Source organism: Protopterus annectens, chromosome 13.part0 (assembly GCF_019279795.1).
Source record: "Protopterus annectens isolate FY-2018-M chromosome 13.part0, PAN1.0, whole genome shotgun sequence".
NCBI classification, from domain to species: domain Eukaryota; kingdom Metazoa; phylum Chordata; order Ceratodontiformes; family Protopteridae; genus Protopterus; species Protopterus annectens.
In genome coordinates, this window is record NC_056747.1 from 855,161,310 (window position 1) to 855,175,081 (window position 13,772).

The window sequence follows — 13,772 nt, forward strand, 5'->3', positions numbered from 1 at the left end:
TGGGAGCAAGCTTGAACACAACTTCCCAGATGGCATTCTTCACTCCAGAAAAACAGATTTATTTGACAAACTACTTCAAACTACTGGCCACCTAAACCCAGCTATCTGCAAGAAAAATACTACAAGCTCTAGGATTCATGGCCTCATGCATCTCCTAATTCCATATGCAAGACTGCATATGATGAAACTTCAATGGTACTTAAAAAGTATCTGGTGTCAACATTCTCAGGACTGTAAACAGTGACTCCTATAATTCCTTGCCTAAGAACAGAGTTCCTTTGGTGGGCAGAGGCTTGCTACCACAACGAGGGACTCCCTTTCACTCAAGCCCCTGCTGCCCAAACCCTAACAGCAGACACATCAGACTATGCATGGGGGGCTCACATGGCAGGCAAATACATTCAAGGCAAATGGAGCCCAAGACAAATGCACCTGCATATCAATCAAAAAGAAATGTTAGCTGTACTGAATGCACTGACACCCTTCAAATACCTTATCCTTCCAGGACAACTCTTGATAAAGACAGACAACACCACAGTTATGTGGTACATAAACAAGCAGGGGGAAACTCATTCCTACCCACTCTGCAGGTTAGCCATGGCTCTGTGGAACACAGCTGTGAGCAATCAAGTGCACCTGCAAGCTCAATTCCTGCCAGGCGAACAAAATTCACTGGCAGATGACTTGAGCAGAATTCTAATGGACCCACACGAGTGGAAAATGAAACCCAACTCATTCAAACTTCTGATCCACAGGTGGTGGACACCAGAGGTGGACCTCAGTGCTTCCCCACAGAACCATCAATTGAGCAAATTTTGCACCAGAACTCCCCACAGCCAAGCATGGAAAGTGGATGTCCTATCCTTTACATGGGAAAACCTCTCAATCTATGCCTTTCCTCCTCTGCCCCACCTCTCGAAAGTACTACTCAAGATCAAACAGGACAGGCCAATCCTGATTGCACCAGACTGACCACGCCAGCACTGGCACACAGTTTTACGCAATCTGACAGCAGTGCCACCCTGGCACCTGCATCAGACCCCTTCCCTGCTGTCCCAGCAGGAGGGCCAGATTTTGCACCCTCAGCTGCAAACTCTGAACCTAGCAGCCTGGCTCATTCCATGAATACATCACCAGCTACCCTCAGCAAACAGGTGCTGGATGTCATCCTTGAGACCAGAAGGCCTAGTACTAGGAAATCCTATTCAGAAAAGTGGAAAAGATACTGTTCTTGGAGCCAGTCTCAGGGAAAGGACACAACCGTGCCCACCTTACCTGAAATCCTAGATTATCTAGTAGAACTGCTCCACAAAGGCCTATCCTTCTCTTCTATTAAGATTCATGCCTCTGCCATCTCAGCTCATTACAATACTGAGCCCATCCCTCTTCTCTCACCCACTGGTCAAACAGTTCTTGAGAGGAGCTAACACTCTAAGACCCCCGAGGAGAGCTTCCACTCCCGCCTGGGACCTAAACTTTGTACTAGAGAAGCTCACGCTTCCCCCCTTTGAGCCTTCTGCTGCAACAAAGTTAAAATTCCTCTCTTGGAAAACAGCCTTACTTCTAGCCATCACTTCAGCAAGAAGAGTGTCTGAGTTGTAGGTCCTTATGGCCTTCATTATCTTCCATGCAGACAGGGTTTCTCTCAGGACTAACCCATCATTTATGCCCAATGTGGTATCCAGTGTGGCTTTAAACTAATCCATCCATTTACCAACCTTTTTTCTAATCCACAGAATAAAGGGGAAAGGATCCTGCACTCCTTGGACGTGCACATGCAGCTTAGGTTCTACCTTGATGGGACTAAACCTTTCAGGAAATCTGACCAGCTGCTAGTCAGCTTTGCTACAGGGGCAGAGGGCAAGGCCATTTCAAAGCAAACCATCTCCAAATGGATAGCACACCTCATCCATGTCTGCTACAAACACCATGGAAAACCTACCCCACGTGAATCAGGACCCATTCCACTAGAGCTACCTCAGCCTCTACAGCATTTCTCAGGGAAGTACCTACCAGGGACATCCTGGAAGCTGCAACCTGGAGTTCTGTACACACCTTCACCAAGCATTACCACTTGCCTATCTTTTCTAAATCCAGAACTGGATTTGCTACAGCAGTCTTGCAAGGGCTGCTAGCCAGCCCTAATACTTCTTGACTGCCTCCACCCTTCCTCAGCTTTGGGAATCAACCCAAGTGTAATGACTGCAACAGTGAAACATGAAGAACACAGTACAGTTGTGTACACCTACCATAAATGTAGATGTTGAGTGTATTCACTGTTGCAGTCCTGGTTACCCTCTCTCCAGCTCCCTGACCTTTCTGTACTTTCTACCTATCCTCTTTTTTGGCTCTATCTTATGGCAATGGTATTTACTTTTTACTGGAGGTGTTATACACCATGTAATTGCTTCCTATTTTGGGGGCTGCTGACATGTGGGGCAAGAAAAACTGATGTAATGGTGTCGGCTGCATGTTTTATACCCGACGACCTGACGTCATGGAAAGGCGACAGCATCCGACGCAGAAATCCCAAGACTCTGGTATTCGGGCCGACTGAGGGCTACCTGCAGGCAGATAACCCAAGTATGATGACTGCAACATTGAGTACACTTGAACATCCACATTTATGGTAAGTGTACACAACTGTACTTTTTTGTGCATAGCTTTACAGTTAACTTGAAACTTCTTTATGTAGGTTTTGTTGTATGCTGTCTTACAAAATATTTTGTGTTTCTTTAGAATTTGATGTTGTCTGGTTACTTAAATGAAGTGGGTTTGTAATGACAAGCATAATGAAGCAAACAATAGTGGCTTCCAGGAATAAACAAGCAGAGAAGACTGTCCCTGTTATTGCTGTTTGTGTGTCCGCATGTTTTCAGTAGTAACATAATAAAACTGATTTTATTCTAAACTGTGAGAGCACGTATTTAAACCATTTAGCTATGTTTAAGACATCTTTCACTTGATGAAAACCTGTGGAAAATGTACATGAGGGATGTTACCAGGGTTGAGGGTGCAGTTGCATATGTAGGGGCAAGCCTGAAGACTAGAGACCTGGTCTGAAAGGTAGTAAAAAAAAAATCCATTAGTTTTCTTACTGAGTGTTGCTGGGCTGTTTGGAATTGAGATATAAGGGGGAGGATGTCACATTATCAAGCACTGGTTAGGCTGACGATGAAGTTCTAACGTTCTATAGACCTTATAGGATTGGGGAGGTTATACTGTGGGAAAGGGTACAGAGAAAGGTAGCTATAATGGTGAACTAAACACAGGGTATAACATATGGGGAGATGCAAGGAGAGCAATTCCTTTTTTCTCTGGAAGGAGAGACAGAGCGGTTATAATATTGTTACGTAAGGCACTGAAGGGGGAAAGTAATTAGATTACCCTGGTTAAAAAAGGACATTCCAGGAAAGAGGGGCATGACCACCACATAAAGGAAATACAGTTTAGTGTTGATATGAGAGAGAATTAGTTCCCCGTGAAGTCACCTAGGAACAAGTCTTAGTATCCCTGTCAAAGGCTAAAATTTCCAAAGGAAATAGTCCGCTTTCCCGCACAATAAAGGGATTTCCTCCAAGGCCAGAAAAAATATTCCTTCACCGATAGTTGCAAACAAATGAATTTATTGAATAGCAAACAATTAAAACAGGATCAGTCCATCATATACCATAAACCAACACCGGTAATCCGTTTCTTGGTTTGGCTTAAAATTAGCAGCAAACAGCAGCAAACAAACAACACCACCAGCTCGTCTTACATGTTACTTGAAAACCAGAGATTGAGCGCGCTTTCGTCCATAGATTACTGGACTTCTTCAGAACTTCTGAAGAAGTCCAGTAATCTATGGACGAAAGCTCGCTCAGTCTCTAGTTTTCAAGTAACATGTAAGACGAGCTGGTGGTGTTGTTTGTTTGCTGCTGTTTGCTGCTAATTTTAAGCCAAACCAAGAAACAGATTACTGGTGTTGGTTTATGGTATATGATGGACTGATCCTGTTTTAATTGTTTGCTATTCAGTAAATTCATTTGTTTGCAACTATCGGTGAAGGAATATTTTTTCTGGCCTTGGAGGAAATCCCTTTATTGTGCGGGAAAGCGGACTATTTCCTTTGTGAATTTTGTGTTTTTTGGAGGAGGTTTGTGCTTCAAAGGCTAAAATTTACCAGGCAGCATTCTCATCAGTGCCAAGTATGCATTATCGGAGCCTCTAGTTAAACTGTTTAACCTCAGCCTATTCACAAAATTTGTGGCTGATGCCTGGAAAACAGCCATTGTGACTCCATTATACAAGGATGGCCTCCCTACAGACATATGTAATTATAGGCTCATCAGCCTCACCAGCCTTATATACATAGTATCGTAGCAGAACACATTTATGCAGATACAGACAGCTTAAATGATGTAGACCTCGGTCATTTTGGTTTTATGAAGGGCAGGTTCTGTCTGTAGCAAGCATCTTTGAAAAGGTTACAGAGGCTGTGATGATGTGAGGTATTGCCAGCTATGCCAGGAGAAGTAGGACAGTGGGTGTGTAACATATGCCTGCATAGCTAGCTGGTGTTTTGTAAAGAATTATATGTCATTTATATATCAAACTGATTTGTACAGGTGCTTATGTTGAAAATGTTTTGTAAAGCTGCTTGTGTTAAAAATGTACCAACAGTTGAGTCCTGCTGGACAGAAAAGAAATACACCTGTATGCCAGACTGTATTGTAACTGTTGAAATGACTATATTGTAACAAAGGATACTGGAAAAGAAGAGGTTACTCTCAGTTCAGCTAACTTTGAAAAACAGTCTGAAATTAAATATCCTGGTTTAGGCCATAAAGATTGTATCTTACAGTTCTGATTGCAGCCACAGGCAAACTGTCTGTGAAAACCAGGACTTTGAATCATACTGTATTATACTTAGGGGTGACCTAAGTGCTGCCCTGGAAGGATGGACGTTTTTGAAATGGTTTTATAGCTTACAGATGCTATAACACATCTTAGCAAAGCTCTGTGTGTGTGTATTATGACAGATATGTGCTAGATTTTGGTTCAGTTGCTAGTAAAGGGGGTAGTGCGTTAACCAGAAGTCAGACGACAAGACATGTATGATGTCATTCTGTAACCCAGCACTGAAATTATATTTTATTACTAGATGAAACAGAAGTCTCGGGTCAGTCGGCTTGTGAAACCTGACAAGAAGGAAAACTACTCACCCACTTCATCATGTCTTACTCTAGTAAGTGAATTAGGGAACAGTAATTCTTTAGATCAGTCAGGAAAATAAGTGAGATTAGTTAAGTAATGTTTTTCTGTATCTGTGTGAACCTGTCCATCTGTGTTATTTTTAATATTTCCTGTGATTGAAACTTTGGTGTTTATTGTAAATAGATATTTAGTAGTTTTGTGTTCTTTTGTTGTTTATTAGTAAATGTATTTAAAATTTTCATTCTGACTGGTCTTTTAGAGAATATTTGTAACCTTTGAGAATACTTGTATATATTTAGTGACACTGTGGCCGTTTCTGAAAGCCTTTCAGCATTGGTCAAACACTACCATTTGTATTAGTATTAGTTTTACTCTGTATAATTGGGTACCCTTGTAAGAGCCTTAGAGTAGCTTGGTTTGTAGTGTTGTGATGGCAGTATCTACCTTATAGTCTGGGCAGAGGAGTATAGTTGGTAAGTCTGTACCAACCCAGGTGTGTATGTCTGTGTGTGTGTGTGTGTGTGTGTGTGTGTGTGTGTGTGTGTGTGTGTGTCAGCTACATGGAGCAGGGACACAGAGCACTGGTTTCACAGAGAGGGTGGTGGAGGACTTGGCTTGGAATGCTTGGCTGAGGACTCAACTCTACAGCTGTGTCAGTGGCAAGTCTTATTTGGGGCATGGAGAGAGGGAGAGGAAAACACAGCCCCAGGATGAGTGTGTTCCCTGTGTGCTCTTAAGGGAGATTGTGCTTGGTGTAGAGAGGTGCATCTGGAAATACTGTGTATCTATCTTTGTTCCAAGTGAACGTCCCTCACCAGTGTCAGTGGTGAGGACTGATGCTCCTTGGTTACTGGCCCAGAGTATGTCACAAAGACTATGGACAGTGGTCACTTCACGCGTTTTGCTTATCAGGACCTGGCCAAAGCTTTTGACACTATCTCCCTTGCTGATATTCTTGAAAAATTAGGCAAAGTCAATGTAAACCCTTATAATATCCATGGGATTGCAAATTGACTATCCAAAAGGTCCTAAAGTGTGATTATTGCTGGTACCCTCTTCTGAACGTAACATCTGATGTTGTCTTTTCTGTCCAATTCAACCTGGGGCTTATTGGATCTGATGCTGTCACTCTTCCAGTCATCAGTGGTGGAGCTCTACCTCCTCCAACCATAACTCCCTGCCCTATCTAACTCCTGAAATCTCTCTTCTCTCCATCAAGTTCAGATTGTCATCTGAGAAGTCCACCAAAAGGGTATCCTTTTCGTTAGTTTTCTGTGTACCTCCCCTACCATTAACTTTTTTTTTTTTTTTTTTTTTTTTTTAGATGTAGTTAGTGTTAGGACTTTAGGTAGGAGTATTCTGTTCTTTCCCCCAGTACATAGGTAGGTAGCATCAGGTGTGTTCTATTCTGTTAATAGTAATGTAAATTGTGAAGATAGGAGATATTGCCAGCCATGCCAGGAGAAGTAGGGCAGTTGTTGTGTAACATATCCCATGATAAGCTAGCTGGAGTTCTGTAAAGAATTGTATGTCATTTGTGTATCAAACTGATTTGTACAGATGCTTATGTTTAAAAATGTATTTGTAAAGTTGCTTGTGTTAAAATGTATTGACAGTGTTCCCTGCTGGAAAGAAAAGAAATGTACAAGTATTATTGTAACTGAATTAAATGTATATGTTTTAACAGAGGATACTGGAAGAGAAGAGGTTAATCACAATCCAGCTGCAGCAAACTTTGAAAAATAGCTGAAATTAAATTAGGCCATAAAGGTTGTATCTTACTGATGTTCTTCATGTTTCACTGTTGCAGTCATTACATTTTGGTTATCTGCCTGCAGGTAGCCCTCAGCTGGCCTGAATACCAGAGTCTTGGATTCCTGTGTCAGATGCTGTCTATTCTTTCATGACGTCAGGTCGTCAGGGATATAAAACATGCAGCCAACGCCATTACATTAGTCTATCTTGCTGCGCGGTGCCAGAAGCAGAAGCAGTTCAGAAGTGCCGGTCGGTCGACTCCTGAAATTTTCATTTTCGAGTTTCAAAGGTTCACATAGGTAAGTACTAGGCTATCTGCCCATGGGCATCTGTAAGCCTAGCCAGAATGTGTTGGCTTTTGCTGCCCCCTTAGATTAGTCCCCTGTGCCTCGGTCCAGCAGAGCCATTAGTTCCCTGTGCCTCTGTCCACCAGAGCCACTGCAGTGATCCCCGGGGTAAATTTTCTGTTTCCCATCCACTCGTCAAGGTTTCTCTTGAAGAGTGCTAATGAGGGGCTCTGCCTAATGTAGATTGGAATCCTGTCGTTGTGGTAAAGGTTAGATCCCTAGAGCGTGTGGCTGTCGGGGATTTTTTTTTTTTTTTTAGGGGGAGCATGTCCATCAATTCTGGGTTGGGCATGGCCTTGTATGTCAGGCAGAGATCACCTCTGAGTAAGCGGTATGCAACTGAGTACAGCTGGAGTTTCTTCAGTCGGGCTGCATAAGGGCATATGTTTGAGGCCAGTAATCCTCTTGGCGAGGTACTTCTGTGGTCTTTCCAGCTGTTGCAGGTGTCTTTTACGGTACATCCCAAATGGGGTGTTGTACTCTATGATGGGTCTGATGAGTGATGAGTAGAGGGGCACAATAACCTCTTTTGTTCTAGATGCAAATCCTTTTGTGATTAGGTGGGCCACAAAGAAGGATTTTCCTAACCACCTTGGCAATATGATTATCAAAGGAGAGATTACTATCTACTTGGGTCCCCAGATCCCTTATTACATTTTCTGTATTTAGGGGACTAACACCTATGTGGTAGTTCGCGGGTACTTTGTTTTTTCCAAAGGGGATGACAATGCACTTTTTGGCATTTAGTTTGAGGCCATGATTTTGACACTAGGTATCCGTCTCAGTGAGACCCTTCTGGAGGATGTCTGTATCAGCTGGAGAGTCAATTATAGCCCCCAGTTTGCAGTCGTCTGTGAACTTGGTCAGCCTTAGTTGTCCTGTGCTTGCCTGTACCTCTGAGAAGTATATACTGAACATGAGGGGTCCCAGGACTGAGCCCTGGGGGACGCCACTTGTAACTGGTTTAGAGTCGGACCTAAAGCCTGCAGCTCTCACTGTGTGGGTTCTATCCGTGAGCCAACTGGCAACCCATCTCTTGACGTGGGGGTTTATGTTCAGGATGGTGAGCTTGTCTATAATACCAGAATGGGGAATGGTGTTGAAAGCCTTTGCGAGGTCTAGGTAGGCTGTGTGGACCTCCTTTCCCTCATCTAAAGCCTTGGTAACTGTCTCAAAGACGTCCACCAGGTTTAGGAGGCATGATCTGCCCTTAACAAAGCCAAACTGTCCAATGTTTGAAGGTTCTCAATGTCTCTGTTAATGAATTCTATGATGATGCGCTCCATAGCCTTGCAGACCAGGCTAGTCAGGCTTATAGGGGGATAGTTCCCGGGGTCTGTTGTGGCTCCACCTTTGTGGAGCGGGATAACTGTTGCTGTGTGCCACTCTATGGGTATGTAGCCTGTAGAGAGGCTGAGTTTGAACTGTGTGTATAGGTGAGGGGTTAGTTCATTTTGGAGCTCGTGGAAGACACAGCCTAGGACACCGTCTGGTCCCATTGAAGCTGTATTTTTGGCTTTGGATAGGGCTGTTTTAACCTGTGTGTCAGTGATTGCCAGGGAGCTACATTCTTCTGGTATGGTTATGGGCCCTTTAGGGGGTGAAGTTTGCACTAAACCTGTCTGCCAGAATGTTGGCAGTATCAGTCAGTTCACTGTATTCTGTGCCATTCTGCACTAACTCAGGGCATATCTGAGAGTTTCCACTTAGGTTCTTGACATAGCTAAAGAACGCTTTGTGGTTATCTTTGGAGTCCTTGGCAATTTTTCTTTTCTTTCAAAGCTAGCCTTGGATGATTTTATGAGGGGTTATAGTTTCTTGCTGATACTAATCAGGGATGTCTTTTCGTTCTTGGGATTTTATTCTTCTGCACTAGTTTCCTCCTCCTATTGTATAGCTTGTTTATGGCAGGGGTCCACCAGACTGGTTTCCTTTTCTTGGAGGAGTGAATGTTCTTCGTGTTTCACTGTTGCAGTCATTACATTTGGGTAATTTGCTGGCAGGTTGCCCTCAGTCGGCCTGAATTCCAAAGTCTTGAGTCTTGCATCGGTTGCTGTCTCCTCTTCCATGACATCAGGTCATCAGGGGTATAAAACATGTAGCCGACGCCATTTTCTTTAGTCTTTCTTGCCACGCGGTACCCGAAGCAGAAGCATTTTGCAAGTGCCAGTCGGCCAACTACTGAAATATTCAAGTTTGAGTTTCAGAACCGAAGTCTTCACTAAAGCTAAGTACCCCGTTGGGGAAACTTTTTTCTTGCTCCTTACCGCTGTCACAAAAAGTTAATAATTGTATTACTTGTGGGAAGCAAATACCTCATAAGGACTTCCATCTATACTGTATTCCTTGCCTAGGCCCTGATCTCAACATGCCTGGCTGTTGGTTTTGTGCTAGATTTAACCAATGCACTATTAAATGTCAGTATATTTTTGCCCCAAAGTATTTTGGAAACAGATTTAACTACCCAGAAATGTCATCGGATAGCAATCCGACTACCGGAGTACATAACAAATGCAAAGAAAAGGACAGAGAAAGGCAGTCGAGATCCAAAACAGACGACAAAGCTTCTCCTAAGCCAGTCACCAGTACTCAGTGAGGCGTTTTCGCAGCCCCTGATACCCGCTACCTTCGAGTCGCAGGCCTCTACCAACACCCATGTGGAGTGCGGCATGCCACAAGATACTCAAGGTATTGGACTGACAGATGTATCTCCCTTGGATGGGTCCGGAGCCGCTGAGCAGGCGCCGGCTTCTGAGGGTGTATTCAGACCTCAACATTTGGATATCAAACCGACAGCTGCAAAACCAAAGAAAAAAACAACTTCTAAAACTAAAAGACTGATGCATGAGCCACATGCATAGGCCTCTATGCCTAAAAAACAGATGATCAAAATGGCTGAAGACCTTATTACCTTAATCAGGGGTACCCATCCCCCTCCAGATAAGAGGCCTAGGCAAGACACTGATTATGAATCTTCAGATCAGGTTTCTATTTCTTCTGATTCCTCTTCTGATCAGGAATTATCTATACCTCCCTATCAGGATTCTGATGCAGAGGAGTCTATACCGTCTGCCTCTCCTCCTGAGGATTATTTATTTGGGGAAACCTTGCATGCTCCGAGAGAGCATTTTCACTGGGAGAATCAAGATTTCTCAAAATCAAAAAAGAGGCTCAGGGATTTCCTTCTTCTCCCTCAGCACAGGCCTTTAGCCATTCCTCCTGTTTTAGACATTGTGGATGGTGTGTTTTCGGAGTCAAGCCTGACCCCTGACTCCTTACCTCCGGCTCCCAGTTAGCTTGACAGATATTACAGGGTCCCTGACTCACATACATTTTTATTTAGAAACCCTGCTGCTGATCCTGAAACTATTTCACAGGGTCCAAAGGGAGTTAAGGCCTCAACAGCAAAAAATCCTACCCCCTCCGACAGAGATTTAAGGGCACTGGACAGATGGGGAAAAAAGGTTTATACATCTGCAACCTTGGCAATCAGAGCCGTAAACTGTCAATTTCATATGCTTAAGTATCAACAACATGTTATGGGATTGCTGAAACAGAAAATGATGTTGATTTCTGAATGTGCAGAAAATAAAGAATTGCAGGAATTGTTGCATGCAGCTGAACACGTTGGAAAGCATACTTTGCAATGTGGTTTTGACTCCTTAGAGGCCTCCTGCAGGGCCGCAGTTACTGGATCTGTGATTAGGAGGCATGCCTGGTTAAAGGAACAAAATTTGCCTGATCATGTTAAAGCTAAATTGCTAGATGCACCTTTACAGCATGGTACTGTTTGGTATTAAGGCAGAAGAGGTTTTAAAGAAAATGGAAGACAAAGCTAAGTCTATGCAAACTGTTAAAGACTTCTTACAAGTGCAGCCACCAAGATTCAGTAGACACTGGCCTACAAAGAATTGGTCCTTTCCTTTGTCAGACAGAGCTCAAAGGGGCAAATCCAGACGCTCTAAGGGTTCCAGATACCAGGTGCAAGATTCATACAGATCAAAGCAATGGGGTGCTTCTACCTCCAAATCTGGAGGAGATAAAGCGCAAACCTACAGAAAACAGTCCCAATGACTTTCCTCTGCCTAAACCAAGCACTTATCTTTTGACAGCATCCTTAGGGGGAAAATAAGCACTTTTTGCTCAAAATTGGCAGTTAATAACCCAGGACAAGTGGGTGCTAAACATAGTATCACAGGGATACAGATCCCATTTCCACACTCTGCCAATGGCAAACGGTTGGCCAGATCTGCCAAAAAATAAATGGGCAGAGGCACAGACACAGGTTACGTCCCTCATGAATATGGGGGCCATTCAACCAGTACCACAACAGGAAAAAGGACAAGGTTTTTACTCAAGACTGTTCTTGGTACCCAGAAAGGACAAGGCCTGGCGGCCAATACTGGATTTATCGATTTTGAACACATACCTGGACATTCCAAAAGCAGCATCTTCTGCCCATGCTGGGCAAGAATGCTTGGCTGGTGACTTTAGACCTAAAAGAGGCATACCTGCATGTCCCAATAAGACAATCGTGCAGAAGATACCTCAGATTCAAGGCTGGCTTAATGCATTACCAATTCTCTGCACTGCCCTTTGGCTTATCTATTGCGCCTAGGGTCTTCACAAAGTGCCTGGCACCAGTAATTGCATTTTGCAGATAAAGAAGTATACAAATATATCCTTACTTGGACGACTGTCTCATTCAAGCAAAGAGCAAGTACATTCTTCTTCAACACCTGGCGTTTGTGAAAAGGCTTCTAACATGCCTAGGGTACACAATAAACGAAAAGAGATCACAACTGGTGCCCTCTCAAAAGATAACATTCCTGGGTGCAAGCTTGAATACAACTGCCCAGATGGCTTACCTCACGCCAGACAATCATAAGGCCTTTTTCAGCTATGTTAGGAACCTGGGTGGAAACTCACAGATATGCTCAGAATTAGTCCAAAATGATACAAAAATCACTGAACCCACAGACATTGCCAACATACTGGCAGACAGGTTCAGTGCAAACTTCACCCCTCTCCCCTAAAGGAGAGATAACTATCCCAGCCGAGTGTAGCCTCCCGGACATCTCAAATGCGCAGGTGAAAGCTGCTCTCTCTAAAGCTAAAAACACAGCATCAATGGGACCGGATGGTGTCCCCGGCTGTGTGCTACACGAGCTAAATGAGGAATTAAACCCGCACATAAGGCAGCTGTTTAATCTCAGCCTTACCACAGGATACGTGCCCAAGGAGTGGCGTCACGGCAACTGTGGTCCCACTCCACAAAGGTGGCCTCACGGACCCTGGTAATTACCGCCCATAAGCTTAACAAGTCTAGTCTGCAAAGCTATGGAGAGGATCATAATGGAGCTCATAAACAAAGATATAGGGACTTGCAGACATTGGACCCGACCCAGTTTGGCTTTGTCAAGGGAAGATCTTGCCTTTTGAACTTGGTCGACTTCTTGAAATAGTCACCAAGGCCATTGATGAGGAAAGGCAGTCCATACAGCCTACCTTGACCTTGCAAAGGCTTTCGACACAATACCCACTCGGTATTGTAGAAAAACTACCAGCTTAAATGTAAACCCATATGTCACAAGATGGGTTGCAAACTGGCTTAAGGACAGAACCCACAGGGTTAGAGTTGCTGGCGCTGTGTCAGACTCCAAGCCGGTCACAAGTGGTGTCCCACAGGGCTCGGTCCTTGGCCCCTATTGTTTGGCATCTACTTCTCAGAAGTACAGGCCAACATGGGAGGACTTTGGCTGACAAAGTTTGCAGATGACTGCAAACTGGGCGCCATAGTGGAAAGTGCATCGGACACGGATATCCTTCAGAAGGGACTCACGGAAACAGATAGCTGGTGCCAGAGCCATGGCCTGAAGTTAAACGCCAAAAATGTATAGTCATACCCTTCGGGAAAAACAAGGTAACCCCAAGCTACCATATAGGTGGCAATCCACTAAGCACAGAAGAGGTTATCAGGGACCTGGGGACCCAGGTTGACAGTGGCCTTTCTTTGACACTCACATTGCTAAAGTGGTTAGAAAGACCTTCTACATTGCCCACCTGATCATGAAGGATTCACATCCAGATCTAGTGAGGTCATTGTTCCCCTGTACTCTTCACTTATCAGACCAATGATCGAGTACAATGCCCCATTCGGGATGTATCTCACCCGACATCTGCAGCAATTGGAGAGACCCCAAAGTTCCTCACCAAAAGGATAAAGGGACTCCAAAATCTGTCATATGCTGCCAGATTGAAGAAACTCCAGCTCTATTCAGTCGCATACCGTCTGCTCAGAGGTGACATGTGCCTGACATACAAGGCCATGTCCAACCCAGAATTAATGGACATGCTCCACCTCAAAAAATCCAAATCCACCAAAACCACTAGAGCAAGCGACTTAAACCTTAGCACGGATATAAATAGGACGTGCTGGAGGGATAGATTTATCACTCAGAGACTCCCTAT

General features: G+C 44.0%; 1 protein-coding gene across 1 annotated transcript in view; it reads left to right on the plus strand.

Annotated features, from left to right (window-relative positions):
* AATF (apoptosis antagonizing transcription factor) overlaps window positions 1–13,772 on the plus strand; it is a 1,387,092-nt gene that overhangs the window by 366,952 nt on the left and 1,006,368 nt on the right. The window lies entirely within an intron of this gene.